We start from the raw sequence: 5,572 nt of genomic DNA, 5'->3' as shown, positions 1-5,572 counted from the left end.
TGCATGTGACTTTTTTAAATTTCACATTCAATTTTACTGCCCATTTTTAGATAATGTAAATTCTGAATATATTAAAACTTTAATTCCAGGCTGGTGAAATGGCTCCTTGGGAGAAAGTGCTTTTCATACAATCAAGTGATCTGAATTTGTTTCCTGGGACTCATTTTGAAGGGAGAGAAGTGATTTCTACACACACACTGGGACACTGCCCTCCTATAATAATATGAGATGATAAAAAGTTTCATTTCTAGTGTATTTTCTCAGCTATATTTGTGCAATATGACTGTGGTGACATTTATCTAAAGATGTGCATGCTTCTGGTTGCTGATAAAGTGTGATAGCAGCCTGACTGAATATTTGATTCACTTTTTAAATTTTATGACAATGTGCAATATTTAATAGGAGTAAATTGTCACAATGAGGCAATGTACTTTTCCAGTATTTGCTCAAATGTTTTTAAGGTTTAAACAGGGAATTATATGTCAATCTAGAAAGGAAAATTCTGCATCAGTATAAGACCAGATGAAAGTTTCAGCTTAAAACAAAGGAATTTCCACGGGATGGTCAATAAATTATATCCTGAGAAAGGACCTTGTTTATATAGTTAGTAAACTAACTCAATAATAAATATGATGACTATCAACAGTATATTCTGTCCTCCTTATTTTTCTTTTCTTTTCTTTTCTTTTCTTTTCTTTTCTTTTCTTTTCTTTTCTTTTCTTTTCTGACGTAGGGTTTTTCTCTGTAGCCCCGGATGTTCTGGAAGTTGTTCTGTATGCCAGGCTGTTCTCCATCTTAGAGAACCGCCAGCCTCGGTCTCCCAAGTAATGGATGAAAGTCATGTGGCACCACCCCTCAGTGCACCTTCTTACTTGTACACTCTGAATTCACAAACTCCAGCAAACTCAGGGTCTTCATATTTGGAAAACATTAGCACATATGCTGAACCTATATAGGCATTTTATTGCCATAATTTTCTGTACAAAACAGTACGACAATAATTTACATAGTTTTTACAGTGCATTGGGTATTCTAATTAATATAGTGATGATTAAAAGTCTGTGGCAGAACATACTAAGTTTATATATGAACCCTATGCCTTTTATATAAGGGAATTCAGAATTAGAACATTTGGGTATTTGCCACAAGCCCTGGAACACTGAGAGGTGACTATAATTAATAAGTTTACTTAATAAATGTACAGAGGACCTGTTCTGAGCTATGCATAATACCATGGACTTTGATTTGATATGTTGAAGAGAGAGGAAAAAGGCAGATAAACGAATCAAGTAGAGGGTGTGTTCCAATAGGACAAACATGAGGTGCTGTGACATAATCCAAGATTGGGGAAACTCAGAATATTTTCCTTATAATTTTATTTTTTTTGTCAGCATATATTACTTATATATAATAATGTACAATTTCATCATATACAGTTCCGTTAGAATGTTTATTTCTTGGGGGAGTTGAATGAAAGATTTATTTATTTTTATTTTATATATGTAAATGTTTTGCCTGCCTGTATTTAAGCGCATCACTTGCAAGGTTGGTACCAGCAGGGGCCAGAGGAGGGCACTAGAGGGCACCAGATTCCTGGAATTGGCATTATGGTGCTGCCCCACTCTGCAAGTGCAGAAAGTGCTCTTAACTGCTGAGCCCCAGGACTTCTTTTTGAGACAGAGTTTCATGTAGTCAAGGCTGTCCCCAAATTCACTCTGTAGCTAAGAATAACCTTGAACTGATCCTCCTGCCTCCGCCATGTCTAATCTGCAATGCTGCAGATTAAACCTAGAGCCTTGGGCATTCCAGGCAAGCACTTTACCACTGAGGGACCTCCACCCTCAGTCCTGGAGAAAGCGATTTCTCATTCTGAGTTTTATTGGCTTATGTTCCTTTCAAAGCACGTCATAAATATGGCTGAATTCATCTCCTGCACCGCCTCATGTATTTGCCAGGCCTTCATTACCTTCTTCTCAATCACTCCATAGCTGAGCTTCATTAGACTGCTACCTCCCACAAGGAAACTTTTGTCTAAATAGACAAAATTGTTTCCCTAAGGATCCCAAACAATGCCTGATTCCTAATAGGTAATTAATTAATACATATTGATGAGTCAATAATTTCTTGTCTTACATTGCCGGGACACAACAATAGGAGTTAAAGCAATATTTTAAAATGAAGTAACTTCTAGGGAGCAGACAGAGAATTAGCTCAGTGGGTACCAGAGATTGAATCCCCAGCACCCATGCAAAATGCTGGATGTGCTGAGTGCATGTTGCTGTAACACCAGCTATAGGGGCAGCGGATCTGCTCTGTCACTCTAGCCAAAAGAGTGAGAGTCTCTGTCCCAGGGCTAGAAGGCACAGAGACAATGAGGAAGACCTTTGGTCTCTGTGTGTGCACATATGTGCATGTAGCACACACATATCACAAAACCACTCTCCAAATGTAACTGCTTAAGTTTCTGTCACCTCTCACCTCCCTCACCTCATTTATTTATTACTTCAATTATGTTTTGTTTAGGAACATGCCCTTGCCTGCCGAGTCTATAAGAAAGCATCCTTCCTCTGGAGCTGTAGGTAGAGTTGGTTGTCAGCCACCCAACATGGTTACTGAGAACTGACCTCAGGTCCTTTGGAAGAGAAGTCAGCACTCTGAAACACTGAGCCATCTCTCTAGCCTTTACTCTTTCATTACATACTCCAGCAATTCTGAAGGTGAACAAGATTAGCACAGGGGCAGAGTGGGGAAAGAAAGGGACAAGATGGGAGCTATGATCAAAGCACATGAATATGTATACATACAAATGTCATGATGAAACCCATTATTTTGTACAAAGAATATATGCTAATGATAAAAATAAGATGTTAATGCCAGGCACCAAAAAGAAGATATGTGAGCTGACACGCAAAACTGATTCGAAAGAGCAGGACAGTCAGAGGTATGTGAGAAGATCATTCCAGGATAGAGGACTCAGAAAATACAGACTCTGAAGAAGGAACAGTCTCACTGACTGGAAATAGTGAGTGACAGTAGAATAATGTTAGTAAAAAGGATAGGAGAAGGGTTAGCACAAATCTTACTCCATGTTTTAGTGCATCATTGGGAGTTAGGAGTTTACTTTAAATGTAGTAGAAAACCTTAAATCACTCCATCGTATGTAAAACAAATGCTCAATTCCTTACTCTGGTCCATCAACTCTGCACAATCTTCCTCCTCATAAGCCTTTTTTGTTTTCTGTTTTCTTCCCTAGGTATCCTGCTTCTACTCCTGTTCTGTGTGCTCATCAGCTATCTCTGCCTCAGAACCATTAGACATGCTCTTCTTGCTTTGGGTATTCTCTCTGATACAGTCTTTTCATGGCTGACCACTTCTTGTGATTCATGGTTCAGTTTAATGAACATGGTTCAGTTTATGAAACTACTCATTCTCAGGGATTGAAGTCAGATTATTAGACTTGGTAACAAGGTCATCCATCTGCTGAGCCATCTTGCAAGACCTCTAAGAAGATTTCAACTTTAAATCTTTACCTAAATTATATCTAAAAATTCTCTGATTATAAATAAGGTCAGATTTTAAGGCTTGAGGTGGACATGCTGTATTGTACTTTGGGAAGGGGTTGCTGTTCAGTTCATTCCATTTATAATCTTTTCCCTCCTCTCCTCTTGCATCCCATCTCTCCATCTCTTTCTTCCTCTCTCTTCTCTTCCCTTCCCCCTCACTCTCTAATTTTCTCTCCTTTCCTCTCCTCTCCTTTCCTCTTATCCCCCCTTACTCCTCTTTCATTTCCTTTTCCCTTTACTCCCCTGAAACACTTTGTAAGTTGTTTTAGGGAATTTTTCTGACATCCTTCCAAAGAAACTAGGGCCAGAAACATAGTATTTCTTATCTAGAATTCTATGACACTCATTTAGCTAAGAGATGGCTGCACACTATTATTCCTGTTTCACTTTTGTTAGCTTCTTTGAGTCAGTCTTTTGGTAAGCAGCCTAAGCTGGCATTGAACTCGCAATCCTCTCACCAGAAGTTCACATTAGTTTATACCTAGAGTACCCTGAACACATTTTATCTCAGCAGATGCTCAGATTACAGGAGTGCTCTGTGTGTCCAGCAAGCACACACAATTCTGTCAATACCCAGCCTTAGGATTTTCCAAAGCAATAGAGATGATGCTGGTGAGGTGAGCAGGGACAAGCTTTTGAAGGTAAAACATATTCACCCATACTACCAAAAGTATGCAGGTCATATTCAAAGTCAGACAGATATGATACCCAACTTCTGTCAGTTTATCTCCAAAATGTCAAACAAGAAACTTTCAATTATAAAGTTTAATCAACAGTATGTCTTTACTGTTTTTATTTGAGCAGGAAGCACATGGGAATCCATAGTATGGGCTAATGAACACTTGGTAGCAATCAGGTGTTTTCCAAGTGTGCCACTTCAGATCAGCACAGTTTTGTATTGAAATTGCATGCCTTATCTTTATGAAAGCATAAGTTTTCCTCTTACTCTATACTTTTTATGAGATTGTTATGACATACAAACAATTTGTCCCCTACCTTTTACCTTATAGAATAAAATGGATGCTCCAAGGGTGATCTGTGTGCATCTTGTGGCATCTTACACCTCAAGTTCACTCCCCTGAGATCCAGAAGCACTTTGTAGTCCTCATTGAAATGATATCTCTTATTCAAGGGGCCACATGGGATCTAGGGGTGTTTTGCAACAGGGTAAGTATCACAGACCTCATACTTGGAGGTCTGTGCAAGTATTTGAACTTAGGTTTCCCAAGGGTTATTTCTATTGCTTAGTAGCCCTGCAAGTTCTGGGGGGTTCTGTAAGGAGCATAAGATACTATCTTACCATTCCACAACACTTAGAGAATAGTAAAAAAGATATATATTTGTACAGACTCATTTATAACTCATGCATGACAGTAGTATAGCCAATTAGCGCTGCTCTGAGGAAAACTTTTGTCAACATAAAATATTTGGAGAACACAGCCTTCAATGTTCATAAACCAAAGTAAGATGATGGAAAATCAGGGCCAGTATTTTGTTGGACAAGAATTTTATGACTTGGCACAATAGCCATTCATGTAAGACTATTGGTTTTGGGTGTACCATGTGCTCAAACTCTCCCAAACTCAGTATAGTACTGTGTGTGCAGAGTCAGCGATATTTCAAATTGAAGTTCTCAACTTTTCCTATCCTCCCTGTGCTGGGCCATGTCTCAGCACTTTCTGCCTTTAAATGTCATCATCTAACCATATTTGTGCCTGAAATACCCTGGGAATAACAGCCACATACCACTTCTTTATGGTCAAAAATACAAGATTTGTGATCATCTTCAGATCTCCGATGTTTAGGTATAAGTTCCTTTATGAAGCAGGAGGACACCAGGTGAGAGTATGCAAATGCTCAACATCTCCATCTTGGCAAGCACAAAGAGCTGCCACTGAGCCAGGGGAAGGAGTATTTGCCTTGTTGCCATCCTTTATGTGCCAAAACTGGCTGCCATCCTGTGGGTGGGCTGAGGAGGGGCTCTTCAGACTACCACAGAAAGGTGGCTG

This window comes from Psammomys obesus, unplaced genomic scaffold (assembly GCF_907164565.1).
Source record: "Psammomys obesus unplaced genomic scaffold, mPsaObe1.curated_primary_1811, whole genome shotgun sequence".
Classification (NCBI taxonomy): Eukaryota; Metazoa; Chordata; class Mammalia; order Rodentia; family Muridae; genus Psammomys; species Psammomys obesus.
This window is presented reverse-complemented; position numbering follows the sequence as displayed.